The sequence below is a fragment of the Sminthopsis crassicaudata genome, chromosome 5 (genome assembly GCF_048593235.1).
Source record: "Sminthopsis crassicaudata isolate SCR6 chromosome 5, ASM4859323v1, whole genome shotgun sequence".
Lineage (NCBI taxonomy): Eukaryota > Metazoa > Chordata > Mammalia > Dasyuromorphia > Dasyuridae > Sminthopsis > Sminthopsis crassicaudata.
Window position 1 is genome coordinate 287951725 of NC_133621.1, and position 13290 is coordinate 287965014.

Consider the following 13290-nt stretch of genomic DNA (forward strand, 5'->3'; position numbering starts at 1 on the left):
AGACTATCCAAATAGTGATGAGAAAACTTAAGAACCCTTATTCCAAAGCTTGTCTTCTAGCCTATCACCTCTGAGCTTCATCCAAGCCGCTTTCCAAAGACTTCATAATTTGCCAAGTCAAGGATACCACCCTTAGGTTCCTACTGTGCTAATTTCCATTGCAGGATCCATCTTCCCTGACCACCACTCTTCTCTGCCTGTTCCTCTTACAGAGATTGAAGGATAGGGTCAAGAACTACTGGGAGTGCATCCTGAGCCCTCTGAGAGAGGGAGGGTGGGAGGCAGTGTAGTACAGTGGACACATCAGTGAATTCCCAGCCAGAGCATTTGGCTCTAAATCTTACCTTTATCCGTTTCTACCTGTACAGCCTTGAGCCAGCCTCAGTTTCCTCATTTATCAAATGCGGGTGTTATACTAGCAGCTTCTAAAATCCTTTCTAACTCTAAATCTGTAATCCAGGCCCTTTACATGACTGTCCTTTTTTGCTGGCTCTCCCCCTGATAATCTTCCTAAAGCACAAAGTTTTTGGTTTTACCTTTGTTAATGTTGGCTGCTTTGGGGATGGGAGACTTCATCTTTGTCCCATAAATGGATACATCCTACTCAAAGCAACAGAAGGGATCTTGGGAGCCTTTGGGCAAACTTGGATTTTGGCCAGGTTGAAGGAAGAGCCTTAGTAGAATTATCCAAGATTTGTTTTTCCTGACGTGGACACACATTGATATTTCTAAAAACAAGAGACTTGAGTCTGAAAGTTTTCCAAGAAGAAAATGATGTAACTCAGAGAATTTGGATATTGGATATTGTGGACATTGGTGGCCTTTGGGAAAAGATAATTCTTTCTCGAAGAATCATCGATCTAAAGTTTGAAGGTACTCTACAAGTCATATGGTTCATTTTACAGATGAGGAAACTGAGGCTTGAGGAGATTGAAGTGACTTGTCCAAAGTCAGAAAAGTAAGGTCACAGGCTGTTTTTTTTCCCATTTGATGGCCTTTCCCCTTAATCTATGATCATTGCTTCAAAAAGGAAAACTCCTTGAACTGAAATCTATCATTTTTCAATTGACATAAGCTACAGGAAATCTTTTGTTATCCCATTGATTAATCCCTGCTAAATCTTGCTTTTGAGTTTTTGAAATTATTCCTCCTCTTCTTGGCTAACATATTTTTGTTTGTGTTTCACACTCCTCATCTTCTCCTCCCTCTTCTATTTTCCTGAGTTTTCACATTGAAGAGCAACAACAACAACAAAGAATGTAACTCATCTCAAGTCTTGGAAATGACTAATCATTGCCTCCCTCTGTTCCTTTCTGAATCAAAAGATCATGATTTCTGTTTTAATGAAATGGCCTTTTCTAGATCCACAAAAGATTTGTATTCTGAGGACCAGGAGTTAGCCGGATGTTGAATATTTCATCATGCAACTGCACTCTTCAGACATAGGGGCTCCCTGGAGGTTTCATAAGCTTTGTTTTGTGACTTACCAGGTAAAGCTGGGTGAATCTCATGCTTCCTGAATAAAGTATGCTGTTAAAAACCGTGATGAATTCAGAGTCAAATCTCAGGGGTATGCTACTAAATATTTTTTCTTTTTAAAAATTTTTATTATTTATTTTAACCTTTTCTTTTTAAATTTTGAGTTCCAGATTCTCTCTTTCCCTCCCACCTCTCCCCAGCTACTAAGATGGCAAACAATATTATCAAATATCCATGTGAAATCATGCAAAACATTCCAATTACAAAAAAAAAGCTGTGTGTTTATATATGTGTATTATGTATGTGTGTGTATTGTGTGTGTGTGTATATATATATGTACCCACATACACCTACAGTGGGAAATTATACTTCACTTTTTACTCAGAATTTATCAGTTTCTCTCTGGAAGTGGCTAGCCTTTTTTAAAAATTATGTATCCTTTGGGATTGTATTGATCAGAATATCCAAATGTTTTGTCATCAGTTATCATTATGATCCTGCTTTTATTTTGTACAATGATCTCCTGGTTCTTTTGACTTCCCTTTGCCTAAGTTCACAGAGGTTTTGCCATATTTTTCTAAAAGCACCCCCCCTTTATTTCTTATACCAAAAAAGATGTACTCTCACAATTATATGCCATAGTTTGTTCAGCCATTCCCTACTGGATGAACATCTTCTCAATTTCTAGTTCTCTGCCACCACAAAAAGATTTGCTATAAACATTTTTGTGCATTTAAGTCCTTTTTTTCTTTCTCTTTGATTTCTTTAACGTATAGACTTCCATTAAAGGATCTTTGTACAATTTTATAATCCTTTGGACATAGTTCCAAATTGTTCTCTGGAATGATTGGGCCCATTCACAACTCTACAAACAGCTTAGTAAATTGCCTATTTTCTCTTTAGGTATGAATTGATACCTCAGAGTTATTTTAAGTTGCATTTCTCTAATCAATAGTGCTTTAGATCATTTTTTCAATATTTATGGTCATAAATATAGAGATATGTAGTCATAAATTGCTTTGATTTTTTTTCTTCTGATACCTGCCTGTTCTTATCTCTTGACCTTTTACCAACTGAGAAATAGCTCTTAGTTTTATATATTGGACTTAATTTTATAAATTGGATTCTCTTTAAACTTGAGAAATGAGGCTGTTGTAAGAGAAACTTAAATTGTTTTTGTTACTTCAATGTCTAGGGGATCTTTTTACAAAATGTAGTTTCCCTGATTATCTCTTTTAATTAGAGATGTTTTTGTTTTTATTCTGAGATTATAATTGCATTGCTTCAGCTGAAGTATAATAGGTTCTTCTCCAGATAACTCTGTGTGTATCTTTCTGCTTCAAGTGTGTCTCTTGTAAACAATATATTGTCAGATTCTAGTTTCTAATCCATTCTGCTCTCTGCTTTTTTTTTTTTAATGGCTTAGCTCATTTCATTGATATTCACAGTTATTACTGTGCATTTCCCTCCATCCTGTTTTCTTTGATTTATCTTTCTTTTTTCTTTTGTTCATCCTGTCCCTTCTCAAGTTTTTTTTTTTTTTTCCTGACCACTGCTTCCTTTACTCTGCTCTTGTTTTTATCACTCCTCCCATATATCTCTTATTTCTTTCCCCTCGTATTTCTGTTCTAGGTAAGATAGATTTTATGTGTGTATGCATTTTCCCCTTCCACTTTATAAAAGTTCTTCTTTGCACATTTCTTTTATGTGAGAAAATTTTCACCGTTCTGTCTTTCCTTTCCTCTCTCACCCTTTCATTTGTGTGTGTGTGTGTGTGTGTGTGTGTGTGTGTGTGTGTATGAGAGAGAGAGAGAGAGAGAGAGAGAGAGAGAGAGAGAGAGAGAGAGAGAGAGAGAGAGAGAATTATCTCCAATGTAATCCTCTATATAGACACCTTCTAACTGTCCAAGTAATCAAAAAAGTTTAGGAGTTATGTGTATCATCTTCCCATAAATGAATGTACAACAACAGCTCAATGTTATTGAATCTCTTATGACTACTTTTTCAAGATTACCTTTTATGCTTCCCTTGAACCTTCTGTTTGAACATTAGATTTTCTATTTAGCCTTGTTCTTTATTTCAGGAATGCTTGAAAGCCCTCTGTTTCATTAAACATCCTTTTTTTTTCAATTTTTCTTAGAAGTTATTCTGATTGTAGCTCCTTTGCCTTCCAAAAGACCATATTCTAAGCCCTTTAACATGGAAGCTACTAAAACCTTGTGTGATCCTAACTGTGGCTCCCTGATATTTGAATTGTTTCTTTCTGGCTGCTTCAGTATTTCTTCGGTGAAACATTATGCACAGTGACAAGAAGATTATGCCATGATCAATTCTGATGGATGTGGTTCTTGTCATTAGTGTGTTGATTCAGGCCAGTTCCAATGGACTTGAGATGGAAAGAGCCATCTGCATCCAGAGAGAGTACTTGTGGGGACTGAATGTGGATCATAACATAGTTTTTTCACCTTTTTTGTTGTTGTCTGCTTGAATTTTGGGTTTTTGATCTGATTTTTCTTGTGAAGCATGATAATTATGGAAATATGTATAGAATTACACACATTATATATATGTATATATATATATATGTATATATATATATATATATATATATATATATATATATATATATATATATATATATATATATTTCGGTTTACTTGCTGTCTAGGGGAGGAGGTGGGGAGAAGGGAGAGAAAATTTGGAACAAAGTTTTGCCGAAAATATCTATCTTTGCATATTTTTGAAAATAAAAAGATATTATTTTAAATATATACATATATAATTCCTTTGGAATTTTGCTATGATATTCCCAAGAGTTTTCATTTTCTTATTTCTTTCAGTAGGTAATCACTAGATTCTTACTATTTCTATTTTATCCTTTAGTTCCAAGATCTCAGAGCAACTTTCCTTGATAATTATTTGAAACATCATGTCTAGGCTGTTGTGCCCGCTTTACTGCCCTGGATATCTTAGAAGCAGCTGGAGTCAGGATAAGCAAAAGTCTTTATTCTTGGTCTTTTGGGTCAGGGGATTAGATATAGGAATCTCCACACCCTCCTTTCTCTCTCTCCACTGCCAAAGAATGATCCTGCTTGTCCTACTCCACCCTCTGATCTCTCTCTTTCCCTTCTTTGTCCATACCCACCAATCCAGCCAGCACAGAATAGTTGGGGAGGGTCATTCTCCAAGCATATGTTAATAGAGAATTGTCCAATTGGTAATTAGCCTTAAGTGGTAGGTTATCTTATGTTAAGTGCATCTGCTCAGTTCTAGCCCTTTACATAGGCTTTTTTAAAAATCTAAGCTTTCAAGTAGTCCAGTAATTCTTAAATTGATCTTTTTATGTATTTCCAGGTCAGTTGTTTTTCTGATGAGATATTTCACATTTTCTTATATTATTCACTTTTTTTTTGTTATTTATTTATTTTTTAATATTTCATGGAATCATTAGCTTCCATTTGTCTAATTCTAATTTTTAAGGATTTTTTTCTATGAGTTTTTGTACCTGCTTTTCCATTTGGCCAGTTCTGCTTTTTAAGATTTTTTTTTTCTTCAGTGGTGTTATTTTTTTCAGTATTTTTTGTGCCTCTTTTACAAAGATGTTAATTCTCTTTTCATAATTTTCTTCTATCATTTCTTTTTCCAAATTTTTCTTCTACTGCTCTTTAAGTCTTTCAGGAATTCTTATTGTGCTTTGATCTAATTAGCAATTTTTTCTTTAAGGCTTTTCTTGTAAATGTTTTCACATTATTTATGTCTTGGTTTTCCCTCCCATTGAAGTAGCTTTGTATGATCCAGTTTTTATTGCTGTTATTGTTCATTCATTTTTCCAACTTATTTCTTGACTTCAAACTTTGTTAAAGATGGACTCTGCTCATTCTGGTAGTGGGTAGGCACTGTCCCAAAGTTCAAGATTTTTCCATGCTGCTGTTTTTAGAGTTAATTCTGAGGGTCTGCAAGTTTTCAGTCCTTTCCAACATGATGTGATTCAGAGAGAGTAGTAGTCACTGCTCTCCTGCATTCAGAAGTACTAGCAGTCCTCTGGGCCCTAAAATTGCATATTAATAATAAAGGTGCCAGTCAGCATCCGTGCACAAAGGGCTCCTTTTTGAACCTTTGTCTTACTCTCTTACAATCTCTGGACTGACAGTTTCCGAAGATGCTGCTGCTGCTATTCCCAGTTGCCCAGCCATCTATAAGGCTCACCATTAATGATCCTGCTATATTCCCAGCCAGCCTATACCCTAGTATCACAGGGTATCTCTTATGCCCACCTCCTGGGTTTTTTAAGGGTGGAAAATTCTGACTTTTGTTGACTCTATCATTTTAAAATTTGTTTTTAGGAATTGTTTTAAAATTGTTTGGAGATGAATATTGGGAGAAGTAGTCATGGTTTCCACCTCTGTATTAGATGTGCTAAATCTAATAAATCTAATAAAAATCTAATAAATACTAAATCAGCTCTTTGGGGATAGGGGAGTTACATTTTTAAATATAATTTATGCTATTAACATTTGTCTATCACTTTCTTAAATCTAGACAATCAACAAAACATTAAATCATATTTCTGATTATAGGATTTAAAGGTTTCCAAAGTGCTAATGCTCATGGTGGGTCTCATGAGCCATATGATGTAGTTCCAGCACCTCCCTATAATCAGCCCTTCAAAGACTTTATAATGCAGCTGCTGTGCCTGCAAGTAAGGAAATTAATATGGAATGTAAGCATCTTAAATTTAGAGTTGTAAGGATAATCCAATCCATATTTATGGCAACAACTACTCAATGGTAAATGCTATGCTATCCTATTATATTATGGTTTAATCAACTACTCATTAAGCATTTATTAAGTGACTCCTGTATGTGAGGCACTTGGGAAACAAATACAAAAACTGAAACAATCCCTATTCTCAAAGAGTTTCCATAAACACATGTATGCATATTAAAGAATGAATATATAAAATAAAAACAAAGTAGGCCGCAGCAATTGAGAGAATAATAAAAGGATTCAGGTAGAAAGTGGTACTTGAGCTGCATCTCTAATGAAGAGGATTGTATGAGTCAGATGAAGAGAGGGAAAGACAATGAAAAGTCTGGGAAATATAGATGGAAATGAGGGTGGGGCCACAAATCAGTCAATGAATGAACAAATATTTATTAAACACCATTATGCACCAGTCACTTTATTCATACTTAAGGCTATTAAAAATACATACAAATGGTAAAACAAATTATACTCCCTGTAAGCTTACATTTAATTATCAATACCTGTTAATACTTCATACTATGATATTCCAACAACTTTTTTGCATATTTTTATTACTTTAGAGAGTAAAGTATCTATTGGCATGCCATCAGCTGAATGAGGAGTGCTACTTAGTTGTGCTCCAAGTCTGCAAACCTTTCTTAAATACCTACTGCGTGCAATTCGACGGAAGCAGTGTGGCCAGCCTTGGGTTTGGGATTCAGATGTACTCTTTATTCATGTACACTGGCTTCCTTACTCTAGAGAAGGCATTTCACCCCTCAATGGTCCAGGCTCTAGGATGAAAAGTTATAGATGAATTGCTGTTATATTATTAAAGGGAATTTTCAGGAGTTCCTTGCATTAAACAGACCCCCCAAAATGTACAAGACAAGATGGAAGATAAAGATAAAAAGATCAAAAAAGAAAAATCAGCCCTTACCTTCAAGGAAATTAGACTATTGGAGGGGGATAAATGTGGACAAATACAATATATACCTAGTGCTTCAGGTGGGAGAAATTATTAAGTACTTTAGGACAAGAGGGAAAGTAGGGAAGATAAAGAGCAGCATTGTGTGAAAGGTGGCTTCTAAGCTGAGTTTTGTAGGAAGCTAGGGATGCTTTGTTTGTTACTTTATAAGCTAGAAATAGAGCAAACAAAAACATCAACCTGGTCAGCTCCCAGCCTTTAGCCTTTCTGGTGGCTTCCAGCCTCTTCAGGTAGAAAAACCCCTTTTTAACATCCCTAGATTCCATAAGCACAAGGCTTCCTTTTATGCATGGCCCATATAGGCACATACACATAAACACATGAATACCATCGCTATTAATATTCATTGATTTTGAAAACACAGACTGTTAAAAACCTACTAAAAGGTCACTTCATTAACAAATTAGAACAAGGAAGAGATTGCCTCTCAGATCCTTGGATAGGAAAAGAGTTCCTGACCGACAAGACACAGGTTCACAGAAGGTAGACATTCTTGATTACACTTTAAAAATAAATAAATAAATGAAACATTTGTTCAAGTAAAACTAGTGTAGGTAAGGAATTCAGTAGAACTTTTAAATAAATGAGTTTATTTTATCCATTAATTGCTATGTCTATATAGATATATGATTTATAGTATATATGATACTTAATATATATTAAGTGATATATATTTAATATATATTAAAATGCTGTTAATAGCATCTATATATACTTAGGAAAAGGCAAAAAAAGTGGAATCTTATTTATTTAGACTGAATCATTTAATGAAATAACTAGTATGCATATGAATGCATTTCTTCTCTGGGTTTCCAGGAGTCCAAAGACCCACAACTAGAGAAATATTTCCCCCCCCCCCCAGAACATTACCTTGGTGTTTAAAATCACATTAATGCCTGTGAAACAGTGGGGGAAAAAACCTTTGATTCTTGAATCAAAGGACCCAAGGTGTAAATACCGAATGTCCATTGTCTCTATAATCTTGAATCATTCACTTTCCTACTCCTCCCAGTCAGTCCTCAGTTTCCTCATTTGTAAAATGAGTGGATTGGGTTAGATGGTTTTTTAGTTATGAGATTCTGTGATTGTACACAGGAAAGTAGCATTGCAAAGTAAAAAGAATACCATCCTTGAAGAGAGAGGACTTGGGTTCAGATCTTACCCTGACACTATTTGTGTGATCTTAGGCAAATTACCTTCTGTGGATCCCCATTCCCTCATCTGGGGTATATACCGTTTCCAGCTCTAGATCTGAGCCTATAGTCCTAAATCATCATATAAAAAGAATTTTAAAGAGTTTGAAGAATCTTTGGTTCCGTCGCAGACCTACAATTACTTTTTAAAAATTTTAAATGCATTTAGCCTCATAACATTACAAATATTTCTAACATGACCATTGTGAGCTGGTCATGTTTGTTATTGGTATAAAGTATTGAAGCACTGAAAGGCTGGATTTTTCTCTGTGTTTAATATTATATCACTGAAATTATTCATGGTGTGCTATGGCTACCAACCTTAATTTTTCATTAATATGATAATAACATTTAAAGTCTGTGTCCCATTCTTGAGATTAATGGAGATACATGGACATATTTTGTAGCCATTTTATTAACAAGAAACCAAGTTTAATTTACTCTTGTTTCAAAATAATGATCCAACCATATCTCTGGAAGTAAGGGCTAGAATTTTAACTGGATTCATATGGTTTCTTTATCAAATTATTGGGGCCTGCAAACATTTGATACCAGCTGGTGGTTGTTATCTGCAAATGGCTAAGTTGGACCTATAGGGAAATGCAGTTTTTTTCTTTTTTTAAGCTTTTTTATTTTTAAAACATATGCATGTTTTCAACATTGACCCTTGCAAAGCCTTTTGATCCAAATTTTTTCCCTTTCCTTCCTCCCACCCCCTTCCCCTAGACAGCAAGTAATACAATATGTGTTAAACATATGCAATTCTATTTATATTTCCACAATTATCATATTGCACAAAGAATCAGATCAAAAAGGGAAAAAATGAGAAAGAAAACAAAATGCAAGCTAACAACAAAAAGTGAAAATACTATATTGTGATCTACTCAGTTCCTACAATCCTTTCTTTGAATAGAGATGACTCTCTCCATCATAAAACTATTAGAACTGGCCTGAATCACCTCATTGTTGAAAAGAATTACATCAATCAGAATTGATCATCATATAATCTTGTTGTGTCTGTATACAGTGATCCTCCTGATTCAGTTCATTTCACTTAACATCAGTTCATGTCAGTCTCTCCAGGCCTATCTAAAAATCATCTTTCTGATAATTTCTCTTACAGCAATAATATTCCATAACATTCATATACTTATTCAGCCATTCCCCAACTAATGAGCAGTCACTCAATGTCCAGTTTCTTGCCACTACAAAAAGGGCTGCCACAAACATGTGGGTCCCTTTCCCTCCTTTAAGATCTCTTTAGGATTATAAACCCAGTAGAAACACTGCTGGGTCAAAGGGTATGCACAGTTTGATAGCCCTTTGAGCATAGTTCCAAATTGCTTTCCAGAATATTTGTGTCGAGGTTGGAAAGAGACTCCCAAAGTTTGGGGTCACAGACTAGTGTCTCAAGGTATCTCAAAAGAATTTGCAGGTTTGAACCCCTTTCCTAGTCAAGGGGCAAAGTTTATTGGAATTGTAATGCTGATTGTGATGGGGGATGAGGTCCCTTTAAGATTCCTTTCTGATTTCCAACCCCCCCCCCTCATGGCTGAAGAAGCTAGGATCTTTTGATTCACAAATCCTGGTCAAAAAGCACCTTTTTGAATTCCAATGATATCTGGGCTTTCCCAGCCCCCACCAGATCTGAGCTAACTTGGGTTTTCCCAGCCCCCCACTATCTGCTCAGGTTTCCCAACCCCCACAAACAGTTTCTTCCTTGTCTGAAAACCCATTGAATTCTATTCAATGCTGACCCTGGCTGAAAACCAGCCGGAGCCTGAGACTCCACCCACCTTCAAGATCATAAAAAGGAAACTCTGGAGTCCACTCGTTGCAGAGGTCCCAAACATGGCATACTTACTCTGGTCATGTCAAGGATTTCTGCCCACCAGAGCCACTCTGGTTTTCCTATCTTTTAATCTTACTTCCAAACTCTACAATAAACCTTTTTTTTTTAAATTAATCTAGGTTTTTGGACCTATAAATTTCTTTACAGGGGACTCTGCGCCATCACTAGACTTCATATAATTATGTATCCTTGCAGCAAACCAAAAGGGGTTCCCCCTTTTCTAACTCTCATCAATTGAAATGGTCTAAACTCCAGAAGAGATTAGCAAGGAACTGAAAGAAAAGAGATAGATTATAGGACAGAGTTGGACCAGAGCTTCATATTAATTACTTATTTGCTAATTTTATGGCTTTAAGGGTAGGTTTGAGGAATGATCTCACAATAGGATTAGGAGTGTGGGCCTGAAAGAGACTTCAGAGCCCTTCCAGTCCAGCCTTCTCATTTTTAAAATGAGGAACATAAACCCTAGAGAGATTCAGAGAAAGGTCCAGGGTCATCCTGACAAAGGCTGGATTTGATCTCATGTCTTTGGATTCCAAAGTTAAGTCTCTCCTCTACCACAGTGTTTTCTCAAAGAAAAGTCTGTGTTGGGTGCCTTGTGTGACGTGCAACTTCTCAACCTTCAGGTGATGTTATGCACATTCTATAGACTTTCTTAATAAGCCATTGCTCCTTGATTAACCCTAAATACCTTAAGTTAGCAAAAAAAAAAATTATATCTTGGAGAAAAATTGCTGGGGTTTAGGGTGCATAGCAGCAAAGTACAAGAAGTTAGGGGGATGTGCATCTTTCCTTCATAGACAGGGGCACCACAGGTAAAGACCATGGATGGGAGAAAGCATCAAGGGTTAATTGTATCATATTGCAATCCATTCCACATTGCAAAGGAGTGGAATTGTCCATTATTATTGAGAGGAAAAACCCGCTTATATGTCCATACTCTGAGGCAAAGCCCCCTTTTCCTCACTTAAGTATAGCTTCACCTAGAACCAAGTTTCAGATCACAAAGACCAAGAGTTAATCTGAGTGCCTTTCCTCTTCCCCCACCTTCAAGAGCAACTGAATTCTTTCTAGAGACTCTGGCATTTTCTGCCCCCTAAATTCCCTTTCTCTTTAGTTCCATCAATTCTTATTGTCATCTCAATTCTAATTTCCTTCTTCAGTCTTTGAAATTAATGAGAACAGCTATATGCCATAAACTGGGAAGTAAATAGAAAAATGAAGATTCTTTCTGTCTAGGATTTCACTTGAAAAACATTGCAGCCATCAAGAAGAGAATTTGTCAGGGCTTCCTTTTTCCTTATTATATTCTCAGCAATGCTTCCTTCCCTCTCAGCCCTAGGCCCCTCACTTCTGCCTGCTCCTTCCCTCCATCTCTTAGTTGCCTTCTCTCTGTCCAATATATAGTTTCTGCTGCGGGTAACTAAGTCAGGGTCTGAGGAGGGAGATGCAGGTGCTATGAGAATTCTGCCCATGTATAAATACAAGTAAATGCTAAAAAGTTCAACCTTTCATAGACTTCAGTCACTACTTCGGAGGCCTAAAGGTTGCCTTCAATGCAGGATTTTCTATGAGAGATAAGAGGGAAATTTTTACTGTTTCTAACATTCAAACTCTTAAAAATATCCTTGTGAGCAAAGCTTCTCATGTCTCTAATTCTTTCTTTCCTGTTCTTTGTTTCTCTTGTTATTTTACTTGAAAAAAGAATATTAGCATATTTGGTTTTTACATCACCTTTATCTCCACATATCTCCCTTCCTGCTCTCAAGAGCCAACCCTTATAAATAAGAGAAAAAGAGGTAAAAGGGTGGAGGGAGTTTAAGCAATTCCATAAAACTAACATAGCCACTGAGTCTGATGGTCCCACAAGTAGAGGCCTATGGGTACAAAGGCCTCTACTTTTACAGAAAAAAAAAAGAAAGTAACATATACTTCTTAAAAAAGGAAAAAGTACAGTATTTTCAGATATGATATAAATAATACTAAGAAATGGTGGGGTATAGTGCTTACAGGGCCAAATTCAGAGTAAGAAAGATTTGTCTAGGGTTCAAGCCAAGTTTTCAATACATGCTCATTGTTTAAACTTGGAAAAATAAGTTAACTTCTCTCAATTTCAACATGAAGACTATGAGATTATAAACTATCAAACAATTACCAATATGCATTAGTAAAAGGAAATTTTTTTGTAAATAGTATTTTGTTTTTTCCAATTACATGTAAAAATAGTTTCTAAAATTAATTTTTATGAGATGATGAGTTCCAGATTCTTCTCTCTCCCTCCTTTGCTTCCCCTCTCTCCAAGACAGCAAGCAATAAGTTATATATGTGCAGTCATGTTAAACATATTTCCATATTAGTTATATAGTGAAAGAAAAAAAGAACAAAAAGGAAAATCCACAAAAAAAGTGAAAATAACATAATTTATTCTGCATTCAGACTCCATCATTTATTTCTCTGAATATAGATAGCATTGTCCATCATGAGTCTTTTGAAATTGTCTTAGATAATTACATTGCAGCAAAGAGCTAAGTCTACCATAATTGATCATTACACAATGTCACAGTTACTGGATACACTGGTCTCCTGGTTCTGCTCACTTTAGGATCAGTTCATATAAGTTTTTCTGAAATCCACCTGCTCATCTTTTCTTAAAGGGCAGTAGTATTCATGTTCACATACCACAATTTGTTCAGTTCATAAAAGGAATTTCTTAGCAAAAGTTCCTTATCCCAGAAAAATCACAGATCCAGGCTTTTTTTTTTAATTTTAGAAAATGAAATAATATCCCCAGCTAAACTCAATTCTTTTTGTTTTAGCAGATATATAGAGCAGGCAAAATAAACTATATTTGTGATAAAACAATATGGAATGGTGGCTAAAGTGCTGAGTTTGTAGTCAGGAAAAGGATTCTCCTTCTGTAGTTGTATGGCTTTAAGTCACTTAACATATCTGTGTGTGTTTTACTCGACTCCACTTCCTTAATAAATCAAACAAGGGTTGAAATCTGGACTGATAGTCAGACAAGAGTGCCC

At 35.7% G+C, this 13290-nt stretch overlaps 1 protein-coding gene across 8 annotated transcripts in view; it reads left to right on the forward strand.

Moving 5' to 3' along the window:
- The window catches only part of ANO4 (anoctamin 4), a 422750-nt gene that overhangs the window by 264607 nt on the left and 144853 nt on the right, over nt 1–13290 (forward strand). The gene's annotated exons all lie outside the window — the stretch shown is intronic.